This window comes from Lissotriton helveticus, chromosome 4_1, assembly GCF_964261635.1.
Source record: "Lissotriton helveticus chromosome 4_1, aLisHel1.1, whole genome shotgun sequence".
Classification (NCBI taxonomy): Eukaryota; Metazoa; Chordata; class Amphibia; order Caudata; family Salamandridae; genus Lissotriton; species Lissotriton helveticus.
The window spans coordinates 1450531493-1450549124 of record NC_136063.1 but is presented as its reverse complement, the minus strand read 5'-3'; positions in this window follow the sequence as shown (position 1 = coordinate 1450549124).

Sequence of the window (17632 nt, the reverse complement as noted above, 5' to 3'; positions counted from 1 at the left end):
CTGGGCAGTGGTGGGGGTGTTGTCCACACACACACTCTGATGCTGGGCACTGGTGGGCACTGATGGGCACTGGTGGGCACTGGTGGGCAGTGGTGGGGGTCTCAGCCACACACACACTCTGATGCTGGGCACTGATGGGCACTGCTGGGCACTGGTGGGCAGTGGTGGGGGTGTTGTCCACACACACACTCTGATGCTGGGCACTGCTGGGCACTGGTGGGCAGTGGTGGGGGTGTTGTCCACACACACACTCTGATGCTGGGCACTGCTTGGCACTGGTGGGCAGTGGTGGGGGTGTTGTCCACACACACACACTCTGATGCTGGGCACTGCTGGGCACTGCTGGGCAGTGGTGGGGGTGTTGTCCACACACACACTCTGATGCTGGGCACTGGTGGGCACTGGTGGGGGTGTTGTCCACACACACACTCTGATGCTGGGCACTGGTGGGCACTGGTGGGCAGTGGTGGGGGTGTTGTCCACACACACACTCTGATGCTGGGCACTGGTGGACACTGGTGGGCAGTGGTGGGGGTGTTGTCCTCACACACACTCTGATGGTGGGCACTGGTGGGCACTGGTGGGCAGTGGTGGGCAGTGGTGGGGGTGTTGTCCACACACACACTCTGATGCTGGGCACTGCTGGGCACTGCTGGGCAGTGGTGGGGGTGTTGTCCACACACACACTCTGATGCTGGGCACTGGTGGGCACTGGTGGGCATTGGTGGGCAGTGGTGGGGGTGTTGTCCACACACACACTCTGATGCTGGGCACTGCTGGGCACTGCTGGGCAGTGGTGGGGGTGTTGTCCACACACACACTCTGATGCTGGGCACTGGTGGGCACTGGTGGGCACTGGTGGGCAGTGGTGGGGGTGTTGTCCACACACACACTCTGATGCTGGGCACTGGTGGGCACTGGTGGGCAGTGGTGGGGGTGTTGTCCACATACACACTCTGATGCTGGGCACTGGTGGGCACTGGTGGGCACTGGTGGGCAGTGGCGGGGGTGTTGTCCATACACACACTCTGATGCTGGGCACTGGTGGGCAGTGGTGGGGGTCTCAGCCACACACACACTCTGATGCTGGGCACTGGTGGGCACTGGTGGGGGTGTTGTACACACACACACTCTGATACTTACACTTACAATGACATAGCAGACATATGTCCCACACGTCTATTAGACTGGTGAAGTGCGGTGACGTACTTCGATGACGTAGGTGCGGCACGTCTCCGTATTACACTGGTGTTGTGCGGTGACGTACCGTACCCCGAGATCGATGACATACCGTACCCCGAGCTGGATGACGTACATGCGGCACGTATTACACTGGTGGAGTGCGGTGACGTACTTCGATGACGTAGGTGCGGCACGTCTCCTTATTACACTGGTGTTGTGCGGTGACGTACCGTACCCCGAGCTCGATGACGTACCGTACCCCGAGCTGGATGACGTACATGCGGCACGTATTACACTGGTGAAGTGCGGTGACGTACTTCGATGACGTAGGTGCGGCACGTCTCCGTATTGCAGTGGTGTTGTGCGGTCACGTACCGTACCCCGAGGTCGATGACGTAGGTGCGGTACGTCTCCGTATTACACTGGTGTTGTGCGGTGACGTACCGTACCCCGAGCTGGATGACGTACATGTGGCACGTATTACACTGGTGTTGTGCGGTGACGTACCGTACCCCGAGCTGGATGACGTACATGCGGCACGTATTACACTGGTGGAGTGCGGTGACGTACTTCAATGACGTAGGTGTGGTACGTCTCCGTATTACACTGGTGAAGTGCGGGAGTGTGTGGACCAACGTACCCAGACATTACAGTCGTGCAATGGAGATGTGCGCGTGTGGCAACACGTACAGGTATGTTGGACTTCGTTGAACTCACCTTCTGTGGCGGCGGCGGTTTCTAAGTACGAGGTGGTGGCCGTACAGGATAGGGATGAGACGGACGATGGCATTCATGTCCTGCTTGTCGCGTACCGGGGTGCGGTTCGTGCCGGAGTGTGGTTTTACGGTAGTTTTGAGCTCTCGTAGAAAAAGAGCCGTACGGAGTGTGTTCTACACGGATCGTACTTCCTGGTTCGGAAGACGCGCTCTTTTTACGTTCGGACGTAGCGTCGAGGTCAGCCGACTGCAATTCGTATGGACTTTCGATTCGTATGGCGTTTTTTACGAGCCGTACGGAGTGACGCTTTAGATTGTGATCGTACTTGCTGATTCGTACGGGGACGCCTACGGGTACGATTCGTACGGGGAAAAACGCTCCGAACCGCAATTCGGAGCGCTTTTTCCGGATCGGAATCGGCCCCTTTGTTAGTTGTATTTTGGATATCTGAATTTTGTTGTCTGTTCTTTGTCAGTAGAGTATTCTGTCGTGGTAGGAGAAAGTTAAATGTAATTATGTTTTAATAATTTGAGCATGTTTTTAAATTGTAACGTTTTAGCAGTTACTTTAATGTTTGAATATACTGACTTCGTTATTTATATCTTGTTTTTCTGAATTTTGTTCTCTGTTGTTTGTTAGTAAAGTATTCTGTACTGGTAGTAGAAAATAAAAAGTAGATATGCATTAGTATTTTTATTATGTTTTGAATTAATCACAATTTAGTAGTTACTTTTATATAGTTTAATTTAGTTACTTACTTTTAATCAATAGAATTTCCGGTTCAATCTTGGTGCTTTTGTAGTTTTAGTCGAATTTCTCCAATGTGTTTTCTCCTGTTTTTGTTTTCCAGGTGCTTTGTGTTTAGAGTGTAATTTTTTATATAGTGGTTTGGAGTTAGTAATTAGTTTGCCATTGGTTAATTTATAATTAAAGTGTTTTCATTGGTTAGTTTGTATTTTTGAATATCAGTTAGGTTTATTTGTATATCTAATGCAAATGTAAAATAATAATTTAGCGTTTTAAAATAATTTAATATAATTTAAAACATGTAAATATATTTCTACATTTATTAGATGTTTAATAAATTTGAAATGTTTATATATTAATATTTCTTTTTGAGAGATGTGTATTTCTTGGTTAATTTTCTTAGAATATGTTGCTACATAATTAAATATATATATATAAAATATTTCGATATATATAAAATAACGACAATATTGTTGTCGATAAATGTGTTTCCGATATTTTTGACTTAGGGTATACATTTTAATGTACTCGATATTTAAAACATTCGATATGTTTGTTGTCGATTTTAGTGAGATCGATGTTTTTGTAGCTCGATATTGTGTATCCGATATTTTTGTATGTTTTTAGTTATGTATAGGATGTCGATATTATTGTAATCGATATTTTTGTGCCGATATTTATGTAGGTCGATATTGTGTCTATCGATAATATGTCAGTGATTCGGTAAAGGGAGATAGAGTTATTTCAAAGTCCCTGATGTTATGTTACAATCATTTATATTGCGCACAAATCACCACCTGAGGGGTAAGGCGCAGGAAGCCTCCCGCCATCATGCCGCAGTCACCATGTCATATGCCCATGGGCACAATTTCATATGACACATGTTTTGCCATCTCGAAGACCAATATGCAAGGGTTATGACAAACTGATTTGGGACTGTAATATGTATAGGATGCACTGCTTCGGTCTGCATGCCAGTGCACCTTTAACTGGGTGCGCCTGTGTAGACTGGGTCAGGCACCCTACTGCAATTAATGCGCTGTCACCAGTACAGCTCAAAACATGTGCCTATCCATTGGGCAGCAGATTGTTGAAAGGCGGACCAGCTGTTCGAAGCACCTAATCCAATACCCAATGACGTCATAAATATCACTGGGCTTCACCTGCTCAGTGCCTTGCACCGAGAACTACTGCTCCTGTGCAATGTGAATAATACAGATCTGAACATGGGTAGTATCCAGCGAACCAAGGTTTCTACTACTGTACAAGTCCAGAATACTTCTCCTGTTTGTCTTCCCTCCCTATTTGAAGTCTAATGTCCAGCAGGAAGACTTGAGGGAGGACCCCAGGGTTCATATTCCTAGTCACAGGGCCATTTCCCATCATACCACACGTGCTTCCAGTCAGGATTAGTAGCTCCACCACTTCTCCAGAGGTTTCCCGCAAAGGTGTTGCTGGTGGGCAGGTATTCAAGCAGAAGGCAGACTTCTCTATTTCAAGTTACGTCTTTAGGTGCAGCACCAGTTCTATACGTCCCGTTATGGCATCAGCCTCCCTCAGAGAGCCAGTTTTCACCCAACCACAAACACACTTACTTTCAATGCCTCATCACATTCTTTCTACCGACTCCACAGCACCACAGGCACTTATCTTCCGTATAATACCGAAACAAGACATTACAAAGAGGTTCTCATTTGAATGGACAACACTACACCAAAAGCTTTTTTTTAGCAAACATATGAGGACCAGCAAAATATATTAACAAGCACCGGACAACTGGCAACACAACTTTTTTCTTAGGCAGAGTTTTATCTAATATAATACGTATAGTTCAAGGGATCCACAACCGGAAAGCAGGGAGGACCAGTCATGTGTTTCCTTGATTCTAGGAATTTCTGGTTGTCACTGGATTTGTACGAGATATGGGATTTCTGTGCTGAATTTGTATGCTGTTCAAAGAAAGAGGCATAAGACCCTTGAGCCTCTTTTAATTCTATAACTTCTTTGAGCTGCCTGGAATACCAGTCATAAAGGATGAAGCTGGAGTACGAAATCAATCTATCTATCTATCTATCTATCTATCTATCTATCTATCTATCTATCTATCTATCTATCTATCTATCTATCTATCTATCTATCTATCTATCTATCTATCTTTCATTGAAATAAACACAGTTAAAAAACATAGTTATTGTAGCAAAGAGTACTGAAGAACACAGCGAAGTCCTATAATTATGATGTGTAACCACAACTAATGAAAATTTCAAAGATATGATGGTTGTTTTTATTCTTCCCTTTGTTATTCACATTACTTGGTCAAAGATGAAATATCCAATGCAGGCAAGCAACCGACACGTGTTTCGTCACATAGACTTTTTCAAGTTGATATTACCTCCTTCCTTCAAGGCAGAATAAGAGTCAAGTAATGCTGACAGTCGTCAAAATAGCCGTTTGATAATAGAGCATATAGCTAGCTAGGTTGGTAAACATACAGAACCATGCATGTAAGTGTATGCTTTTTCCATGGAGAACATTGCAATTGTGCATACTGATAAATGCCTTAAAAAACTGACCCAGTGTGCAGAGATGTATAAGTAGTCTGAAACTTAACAACTGGTTCACATGTCTGTAGAGATGGCTGGACTGTACAGCACTCTCTTTTATTGTGTCAGGAACTAATTTCAGCACTTGATGGTGCAGCTGTGGCACAGTGACAATTACAAAATAGGACTGGCTTGGACCCTTCTATTTTGGACAAAGGTCATACACAAGTCTCAGAAACCACTCTCCTTTCACCAAAGAAAAAAGGGGGAGGTTAAGCTGTAACGTTTTGGACAGTCTCCCATTGTATAAGTAGATCAGATTATGGGTTCAGTGGTACCATGACTCCGTGCTGAACATAGCTGTAATGGTGTGTTGTTGTGTTTGTTTTATGTGATGAACCCACCTCAAATAACCACCTTGGAGATTGGCTGCTTGGATGATTTGGGGTGACCTTTGCATCCCTCTTTTTTGTGCGAGCTGAGGTTGCTGATATCAGTGAGTTCACACTATGAGCAATAAGGCTTCTTCTCATGTTGACAACATCTTCATCATTAGCTCTTCCTATCTGTGAGGTTCTTCTCTATAGGTAACAGTTATCATGTTTTTAGGTGCTTTTCCCACTGAATTGGGTGTTTCTCAGGATCATTATGCCCCCCTTCCCGGCCTACCATGATTCACTGGTCTGCGTCACACTGTGCAGTCTGCAATGTGGTCCTCACCCAGGGTAAGTGTAAAGAAGTCGTAAACTCTGGAGGAGAGCTTACTGGCCCAGAAGAGGGTGCTGCAAGTATGCCACATTGTGCAGATTGGCAGAAAAAGGATTCGAGCTTGCTATCAGTAGTGAAAACAGTTTCTTCTTTTCACTGGCTTCTTCCTTGGCAGGAGCTTGTTTCTTAGGTGCCATTTTCTTTACTTCTTCTTGGTCGGCATGAACAGTAAAAATTAGCAGTGAGCTCTCTGTGCGTCAGTGTCAACTAATTCACAGAGATCTCTATGTCTCAGTCTCATCCACTTACCGACAATAAGGAATAAGATGTCGGACAATCAGTCTTGACCATTCTAGTCAATGCAATACAAGTCATCATAATAATATACCCATGTGTAAACTAATTGTTTTGTTAAATAAAGTGCTACAAAACTCAGTGAAACGCTATATATTAAATATCTGTTGTCCCTCCAGAGCCCACAGAAGCCATATGTGAGTCAGAAGGAGGCTGGTAAAAATAGATTTGGTTTATTACAAATAATAATAACCATGATGCAGGGCGGTAATCAATGTGGAAGAACATGTGGAAAAAAGTTTCAAAACATGGGAAACAGATATCTGATGTCCCTCAAGGGCCATTGAAACTCAAATAGGAGCTAGAGGGAGATGGGCAAAATGTATTAAGTTAAATAATATTAACTATCAACCCACAAGCACAATATAACAGGAAATCTATATGAAAAAGGGAAAAAATCAAAACAATCTGCAGGCTTCAGTCTTAAAGTGCCATTATACAATGCTGTCGGCAGAAGGCTTTTTAAAAATTCAATAAAAATAGCTAATAATCGATGATTAGACACATTTGCTGGTTTCATAAATTGTTGAACAAGTACACGGCTTAGGAAGCAGAGGCATGGAGAGCAAAGATAAGATGGCAATTTATGGAGACACACTCTGATTGGTGGACAAGCACATGACAAAGAAGGCAGAGGTCTGGAGTACAAAGACAAAATAATCACTTATTAGACACACTGGTTTCACAAAATTATGGATGAGCACATGGCAAGTAAGGAGAAGGCATGGTAGACAAAGAAACATGGCTGTCTGCCTGGGAGGCCCTTGCTCCCCCACCAATAAGCATATGTAGCTTTGCTGGGAAAGAATTACACCAATGTATACTCAAACTACGCCTGAGGCCCATTCATATGCCTATACAATACCTGTAAATTTTACAAATGTCTCAACACAAACTGCCCCAGAAAAGAATTACCGTAGCCAAAAACGTAAACAAATGAATAGGCAAGCCTATTGGGTAAAAAGGTGTCTGAAAACAAAGGATAATGCATACACACCAACATTTTGAAATATTAAATAGGAAGAGTTTGAAAGAAAATCCATGGTGGACTGCATTTTCCACCTTTGACTTTCATTGAAACAGAGGCAATTTCAGGAGGGAGACTGCTAACATAAAGCCGTTTAAGGCTTAAATAATCGGTATTCTCCCACCTGATTCGGGTATGTTGGCATGGATTTAATGTCGGGCTACTGTGCCTGCATTCCTGGAGGCACTTCCACCCTATACACTAGCAGGCACATGCAGACATAAATAATAGCATGAATTCAAGGCCATCTACAAACGTCAATTCACCAAAATGCCTGGGGTAGGGAAATGACATCGCATCCTCCCTTTCATCCTATGAAGTGACATCATATGATCTTTGACACTGAATTCTCCCAGAAAGGGATTTCACCTGACCTTAATTGTGAAGTATCATAATAATTGAGATTAAAAAACCATTAGGCAAGCAATTACGTAGTAACACAACTGTTACTAATACAGATAAATATGTATTTTATATGCCACTTATTTATTACATAGGGTGCACAAAACGTTAGGAACAGTGCACATTTCTGCATGAAAAATGAAGTGTTTTCAAGAAACACTGGCCACAGTTTATATTCCTTATACCACAGAATTTAAATGATGTCTACTCTTATAAAAAACAATTGTCCAGGCTAAATTCCATCTCCCACCAAGAAAATGTGTGAGGGAAGACAGAGAAAATGTGTGAGGGAAGACAGAGAGTACCTCACGGTAGCGACACCAAAGGGGTTGCTGGCTGGTACTCGCCAGTTTACCCACTTATCATCATCGGCCACTCTCTCTCTCTGTGTGTGGGAAAGAAGAAAGAAAGTGTATATTCTCCCTTAAACAGAATATAGTAAAAAAGTAATTGTGAGTGCAGCAACCGTGCTTGCTATTCAATCTGTGTGCTCATTGAACCCCTGTGAGAACCAGTGAACATAATTCTCACCTTTAAAACCCGGTAGGGCTTGCTGGCCAACCAATTTTATTCCAAGCTGCAAGCCCTTCCAATTAAAAATGGTTACCAATAAACCATAATCAATTCAACATTGCCAACATGTTTCGTTGCTACAATTTCTCGCAACTTCATCAGGGCTGATAGGGGTTCAAACTCTCAGCCTTCACTTTAACATTCTCCCAAAACCTGACGGTTACGAAGTCACTGCATACCTGCAACCGTCACCGATATGGACACCGTGTCCTTTGATCACGTGTCCGCGGAAGGACTATCCAATGTCTAGCCCCCAATGCCAAGTCCCACCGGCGTGTTTGAAGCTGAAGCTGGTATTTGAAGCTGGATTGATAGCTGTTGAGTCATTTTATCTATCCCAACAATCAAAGCACAACAAAGGAAGTTTCGAACAAATGGGTTTAAAACACTCACATACATTGATGACAGGGAATCGGGAAGGAAGTGCGCCAAAACATTGTAACCAGTTCATGATGGCAATTGCAACAATGTAAATAATCAGGCGTGGGACACATTCAGTGAAATATACCATGTTCAGGTGGGCATTCGAACCCCCGTGCATATTAGGTTCATAGGACAGCAAAACACACACCTAGGCACTGCACATGCATGAATGCCAACATACAGCATTTTCTTTAAAGGAAAAGACAATCTCGGTAATGTACCGGTAGTGAATTGTCAGACCATAAATTAAAATATAATTTGTTATTAGTCACACCTGGCAGAAACAATCACCCCGGCCTTTATCATCAAAACAGATAAGCTGCCACATATGCAAATAGTGCCAGTTATATAAGAGTTTCTTTAAGGAAAGAAAAGAAAGGAAATTCCAGTAAAGTACCGTAAATTATCATCCCTAGTGGCAATCAAAATATAGCTTGCCATAGGTTTGCCCCATACACTTGGCAAAGACAATCGACTTGGCCTATTGTCATCACAACATAGCCTTCGTGCTGCTTTGCCATTAATAGCCAAGTGGCTGATACCATATTTATTATTTTCAGTTGCCCTAGTAAACCCTTCATCTCATAGTCCCTTTATTGTAGAGGGTAGTTAATTGTATATGTTTATATCAAACAGCGTTCAAATGCAAGAAAGAAAAGAGAAGAAAAAGAATTGCACCTCAATAGAAGAAATCATTCAGCCAGATGACAAGCACCTCTATAATTGGTATAACGGCATTCCATAAACGAAGCACAATTGTACCAAATGGCATGTAAAAAAACATATGAAAAACAAAACAAATTATAACCCACAGTGCACACACATTGAACAAATATCATACCCCTAGGAAAGCACCCATCAGGTAGTATGCCTTTTGACATCTTCACAAACAAAGTGGTAGGGAACAAAACATGGAGCCGTTGTTGGCAGAGGCAGGAAGCACGACCACACAGCAAAGCCCAATTATTTTTTCATATCAAAGTTTAAAGAATACATTCTTTAAATCATTGAGACATATCGTATTTTAAAAACCAAACAAAAAGGTGAAATAACCACCTCAAAGGTTATAACAGACACAAAACAAAAAAGAAAATTGATGAGGAGTCACCACTCTAGAGGCTCACATCAGCCGATGTGCACGTAAAGCTCCTCATCCTCATTGAGGCCTCATTGAGAGAATTGCTGCCAAGGAGAATAATGTACTTCGACTTTAAAAGCATGTGCTTCTTTTCTCTGTCCCAATCACATATGATCCTGGTAATCCTGTCAATCCAAAAAAAAGGACAAAAGGTCGGGGTTTTTATTGTGCTCTTTCAACCAGTGTCTCACTACAGGGTAACTCACATTAAAATTCTTTATAGCCCTGTAATGCCCCGGAAATCTTTTTTTGACTGGAAAAATAGTACTGCCCACATAATGGTAGCCACACGGGCATACCAACACATAAACAAAATAGTCACTAGTGCATGTGATGAGTTTATTGATGTTGCATCTCTTACCTGTTGGTAACCTGTATGTTTTTTGGCTTTTACGACCCTTGCAGGCTATGCACTTTCCACACTTGTGGAAGCTACATTGCTCTTTCAACCAACCCTACCTCATACCTGGTGTGCCTGTGTAGCTATGCACCAAAATGTCTCTGAAAGACCTTGATTTCTGATAGGTGACCAGGGGATGGGACCGTATCCCCTATTGCTGGATCTTATCTGACTAGATGGCAGTGTCTGTTGAGCATGTTTAGATGTTATTCGATTAACTAGTGAAGGTAGTAATGAGTCTGGTTTGGTTGGGACCCTGCTTGTCTTGTCCTTTCTTCATTAGGAGACTGTCCCTATTCACACATTTAGGCTCAGATGTAGGTCGCCAATTACCGGTCGGTAACGGCCGATTTCGGCCGTTACCGACCGGTATTTGGGAATTGGCATGTAGTGGCATTTTATTTACAGAATCTGTATATTTACCGATTCGGTAAATTTACAGAATCGGTAAAATACCGAATCGGTAAATATAGCGATTCTGTAAATCAAGATGTAGGTGGCACTTCACAGAGTGCCACAGGTCCTTACCGAATCGTTATTTACCATGGAATACTATTCCATGGTAAATAACGAATTCCAGTGTACATGCACATCTGTGCATGTACACCTGTGCCATGTGGCACACAGACATGCCCTAAGGGCATGTCTGTGTGTCACATGGCACACAAGCCAGAAACAGGGGTGCAACAGGGTGTCAAAGTGACACCCTGTCCCCCTTGTAAATTCGGTAATTTTACCGATTCGGTAATTACCGAATCGGTATTTGCTATTGAATCCTATGGGCTTCAAGGCCCATAGGAATCAATGGCAAATACCGATTCGGTAATTACCGAATCGGTACTTACCAAATATTACCGATTCGGTATTTTTACTGAATTATTTAGCTACATAGCAATTACCGAATTGTAAATACCGAATCAGTAAAATTCGGTATTTACCATTCGGTAATGTGCTATTACCTACATCTGGGCCTTAGTTTTTTCAGTGGCTGTCTTAAGGACTTTGTTAGGGTAACCCCTAGCTCTAAACCTGTTAGCCATCCTACCCTCCTCCTCTCGCTATAACTGTGCAGTGCTGCAGTTGCTCTTGCCCCACAGTACTTTTCCAAAGGGAATATTCCACTTGAGGTTTTCTGGGAGATGGTTTCATGCATGAAGCACACTATTGCCTGCAGTGCTCATGTGATAAAGATTGGTCTACACCGTGCCATCAACTATCTTGACATTAACATCAAGACAATCCACCTCGCTATCATGTACCTTATACGTGAAGGACAAATTAAGATCAGTGTCTGATATGTGTGCAAAAAACTCATGTAACAGCTCTCTAGGGGTGTCCCAAAAAACAAAAAGATCATCAATGTAACGTATTCAGAAAATCAGCCGTTTAGTCCATTTCTGATTGTCATCCATCCACACATATTATTCCTCCCAAAATCCAATGTACAGGCATAACTAGGAGCAAAACAACTGCCAATTGAGTCCTAATCAATTGGTGATACCATGCGTCATTGAACAGCAAAAAATTATTTTCAAATCAGAATCTTAACATCTCAAATAACATCCTGGAGAGATCGTACATGTATATTGCTTTATCAAGAAAGAATTGTCTACATGCCCTGATCCCTAGGTTATGGCCAATGCACGTATAAAGAGACACCACATCCATGGTTACTAAGGTGCAGTTAGTTTACCAGGGTATCCCCCAACCTTAGTGATGAAATCAGTCCTGTCCCTGCTGTATGAGGGTAAGTTGAGTACATAAGGTAACAGGTAGAAATCGAGATGGATCAAAGTACTTTCCTGACGACTATTATCAGCTGAAAACATTGGTCTCCCAGGTGGTTCATCCCTGTTCTTATGAACTTTGATTAGCATGTAAAAGCATGGTGCTACTGGCTTATTCACATGTAGAAATTAATATTCCTCTTTACCCAACAAACTGGGCTCTCTCCAGCCACCCATCAGTGTGTGGTATTTAGAAGTGGCTAACTTGTAGTTGTCAAATGTGGTTGTGTCATTGCTCCCAGTTAAGTTAAGCTGTCTGTCTGCCTCCTTCAGGTATTTGTTATTGTCCCAGAGGACAACTTTACAGCTCTTGTCAGAGGGTTTGATTATGAGATGGTGCTCATTTGATAATGTGTCTATGGCCATCCTCTGCCCCTTTGTGAGATTAGTGGCATAACTGTTTTTCGTGTTCTGACAAATCTTCATAAGGTTGCAGGTGACTTACTCGCAAAAAGAGACTACCTCGCAAAAAGTGTCTTTATTGTCGTGTGGTGTGGTGGCATTGCACCTGGATTTGGAGTGAAATGGTTCACACCTGTCCCATCTTTATCCAAATTCAAAGATCAAAAAAATCTTTCTCCTCTGCTCAGTTGGTTTCTCCACCCTCTAAATAAGTAAAAGTGTCCAACACTTCAATGTCACCTAGACACAAACTATCATAGTTGGAGACGCGAACAGGGACAACGGCTGGAGCAATGATAATTTTGCGCTTCTTCACCTGGAATGTAAACACCTTCATTAGTTTCAGCTTACGCACAAATAAAAAGAGATCAACTTGGTCCTGCAATTGTCCAGGTTCACTATAGGACAAAAGGATAAACCAAGTTCTAAAACCAACTGTTCATCCCTACTCAAAGTGTGTGATAAATAGGTAAAGTCTGTCAATTGGTCCTCACCCATCACTTACTCCTGATCTGTGAAATAATGTTACAGGGACTCTGAGGAAAGTCTAAGAGAGACTTTATTATACAACCCCAACCGTCAACCAGCTGGGCAAACTGCTACAACTAGAATCCCGCGATGCCATGGTTCCACGCTAGAACATGGAGCATGGAACCAGACCATGTCACACTTCTTCCTTCCTCCATTTGAAATATATTTTCAAAGAAAATAAAGAAATACAAACAAGAATAAACCCATATACCTTCTTCCCTCTGGATACACAAAACAATAAAAACGGTAAATACTTAACAACAAAAAAACCATAAAATGCAGAATCAATATCTCACAAAATCATTTAAATGACTTGGGATTTTGCTGACTCTAACACTCTTGCGAGTGGACTCACTTTCCAAACAAGGAGAGACTCTGTCAAGAGACTCCGATACTTCAATGTTGTTGTAATTAGGCCTAACATCAACAACTCGACTGTGGTTCCAGATGTGACCATCATTGGTTTTAACAGCATTTTTAAACAGTTTAACCACACACTTTACAGGAGTACATTTTGACCAGTTTTGACATCCAACAGGAGCTTTGATTTTAACTTTATCACCAATATGGAACCTATTAACCTTACAAGATTTACGTGCATCAAAATAAATCTTCCTTTTCCCTTGAAGGGCTAATTCCTTGCTCCTCCATTCACCAATACCATTGTCCTTGAGACCTTGATCCAGAAACATCCACCCTGGACAAAAAATGGTGTTTGCAGATCTTCCTTTAAATAATTCAAAAGGTGTCTTCCCAGTTGTAGAGTGAGGTGTAAATCTGTACGCTGATATATGATTTTGTAATTCATCCCTCCAGTTTAAACTGTTAAACTCTTGCTAGTTGTATGCTTTCCTTCATTGTTTCATTCAATCTCTCAATTGCACCATTAGATTCTGGATGATAGAGTGAAATTTTCTTATGTTCAAAGCCAAACTTCACCAAATAATCTTCCATCTCCAGTGAACAAAATTGTGTCCCATTGTCGGACAGCAAATAACAAGGAAAGCTTTCACGCTTGAAGATTGAATCCAAAAACTAGATTATACACTGTGTCATGATGTCCCTCACTGCACTCACTTCAACCTATCTTGAATACAAATCCAACAACACAATCAAATATGGTGTTTGGTGTTCCCCATGAAGAGGCTCAACAATGTCTATAAATACTTCATCCCAAGGACACATGGGTAATTTCCTACAAACCATGGGTGACTGTCTGGGCTTGAGAATTTTGTCACTCAAAGAGCAAGGAACACAATCACACACCACACGTTCCACCATGATATCTAAACCAGGCCACCAGAAATCTTGTCTAATGCATTCTTTTGTTTTAGAAATACCCATGTGTCCTTCATGGGCCATCTTGACAATGTTGTTCCTTAAACTCTCTGGTGGAACAAGCCATCGACAATAGCTAGTTCATTCAATACCAATGACGAGGGCTTCTCAAGTTAGTTTGTTGTTCTTTGTTTTGTGACAACAACTCCATTACACCTAAAATCTCCTTCTCATTCTTTAGTTCATCCTTCCACTCATTTTCTTTTATCACACCTAAAGTGACATCGCATACACGTACATCATACTCATCTTCCATTGCCTCATCACTAGAGAGATCAGTTGACTCCACAGTGTCCACTAAATGTGAGAGACAGTCAGCAGACACATTTGAACTCCCAGGAATATATTCAAAAACAAAATTATAGTCTTGCAAAGAAATAACCCACCTCCTAATCCTAGAGGAAATTGCGTCAAGACCTTTTTTTCCCCAAAATTTCTTTAAGTGGCTTATGATCTAACCTGACAATAAAAGAAGTACCCCAAACAAACTTCTTGAATTTGTTGAGTGCCCAGAAAATGGCAAGAGCCTTTTTTTCTATAACCGAATAATTTAGTTAAGCACCCTTTAGACACCTGGAAGCGCTGGCAACCAATTGCTAATGTCCATCTCTCATTTGAAACAAAAGAGCACCCAAACCTTTTTTGCTGGCATCAGTTACTATACATGTCACATCACCTGGTTTAAATGCCTGTAAATTAGGAGCATTGTTTAGCTCCATCTTAACCCCTAAAAATTCTTCCTTACACACTCCATCCCACACAAACTCAGCGTTCTTGTGGAGTAAACTCCCAAGATGTCCTGTCTTATCTGCAATTTTTTTTACTAATTTACTATAAAACTCAGCCATCCCTAAGAAGGTGGACAGCTCTTCCTTCGAACAAGGTTCCTTCAATCTCTCTATGGTGTCCACTAACTCCTTTTTTGGTAAAACACCACTCCCAGAAATATGATGTCCAAGATAATCAACCTTAGTTACACCAAACTTGCATTTGTCTCGACGTAAAATCAGACTTGCCTTAAGTAATCTCTCTAGCACCTTAGTTACCCTGAAATCATGCTCATCAATGTTTTTCCAAAATATCAACACATCATCTTAGTAACATCTGACACCTGGAATCCCTTTGATGACATCACTAATAATTCTCTGAAAAACAGAGGCGGCGAAAACTAGCCGGAAAGGTATCCTTTTGCATTTAAATGCCCCCATAGGAGTTATAAACACCATCAACTCTTGTGAACTCTCGCAAAGAGGCACCTGGTGGTATGCTGATGCTAAGTCTAAGGTACTAAAATAATAGGGGAGTCTACTAAAGTCGACACCATTTCTTCAATATTAGGTAGTGGAAACTTGTCCACCACTACCTCCTTATTCAGTGCACGAAGATCCAGACACAGACAAATCTCATTATTTGCATTCCGTGCTACCACTATGGGAGCCAACCACTCGGTAGCTTCCGCAGACTATCACACCATCAACCAGTAACTTATCAATCTCTTTCTGTACAGCCTCCTGCACACTGATAGGAATCCTTCTCACTTTTGCTGAAATGGGTCTTGCACCAAGCCTGAGTTTGATTTTATGATTATATCCTTTTAAGCAACCTAAATAGTCTTTAAACAAACCATCAAACTTTTTTACAAACTTGTTGTCAAGATTCTCAATAGACTGTACTTGCACAGGAGGTTTCCCATTAGGATTTAGGATAACACCTAGACGTGCCTGGTGAGTCCAACTCAACAAATTGCCTCCTTTCTCCACCACATTAATTTTGGCATCAGTAAATCTCCCATTGTATTCTATACAACTCATAAAATGACCTATCTTTTTTATGGGAGTACCACCATAACCTGTAGGTCTTAAATCAGACTTCAATAATTTGACCTTGCTCGAAAAATTCTTTCCAAACTCCTCCTTGGAAATAAAAGTGAGGTGAGAACATGAGTCAAATTTCATTTTAACATTTACATCCCCAACCTTTACCCACTCAGAGGGATGTTCCACCCCATTCTCATTCACTTGAAAGGAAACCTCTCTCACTTCATTCCTACTGTCAGACTTGTTATGAAAACGACAGTTCTTTGTGAAATGACCCCTTCTCCCACAAGAACTACACCCCACTTTAAGAGCAGGACACTCTCTTGCTTTCACTTTGTGCCCAAATTTACCACAGCGATAACAAGTTCCTTGAAATACCATTACATTTCTTTTCTCATAATTAGTACTTGCAGTCTTATTCTCTACTTCTCTACCTTTGTTGTCGTAGGAAACAGATTTTTGTGCAGCCTGAAACACAATCTCTTCCACTTTCTCTGGATGACTAGGTGATTTACCCACCTTACTCAATTCATCTACACATTTCAACATATGTTCCACACGTTAGGCAATGATCATCACCTCATCTAAAGGTGGCTCATCCTTCAACAAAAGCTCTTCCCTTATCTTATCACTGCTACACCCCAAAACAAATTGATCTTGTATGCTATCTTCCACAAGCTCCCCAAATTTGCAACTGGAATCCAACTTCCGTAGAACAGTCACAAATTCTTCCACAGTTTTTTCTTTACCTTGTTGTCTTAAACCAAAGTAATATCGCTCCATGATGGTGCTTACTTTGGGCAAATAATGTAAATCTAATTGTTTGATGCTAATCTCATATTCATTCAACCCCCTTTGAATCGCTGGACTCAACTGTCACAAGTTCTCTAGCATCTCATGCCCTTCACCCCCTAGACAGTGAAGCAATAATTCTTGTTTCCTTTCGGCACTCAAATTCGTCCCACAAACTCTTGCATAGTTTTCAAATATTTTTCTCCATTTTTTCCATTTTACTGGAGGTTCTCCAGGATTCGACCGAAAAATACGGTAGTGCAGTAACATTTTGCATTATGTACTACTAAACCTCTCCAAATACCAACAGAAAAAAAAATGTTACAAAAAATAATCCAAATGCCTGTGAATCACTGTAAAATATTAATTACACTTTTCCACTTTTCCTACAGCAATATTGTTATCAATCTACTAATTAACTTTTATTAACAACTTTTTGCATAGTCTTAATTCCAGTTCTTCTCTCTAACCTATGAACTCTTCTTAAAGATTTTCCTGTAAAGGTGTGCCTGTCACTGTGATGACAAGCCAAAATAAAGGTGTGCTTGTCACCGTGACATTGAACTACAATTCCAAATATTAATGTAAACTCAGGCCTTCTCATTTTAAAGCAGCCTGAAAACGAAAGATTTTCCAATTTAAGATTTCCAAAATGCCCGCCGATATCAACATTCGGGCCTGTTTTTACATCTGATAGGGCTTGTTTTCCAGAAGCACATGCAAACACCCTTCGGGCTTTTTTCGACAGGAA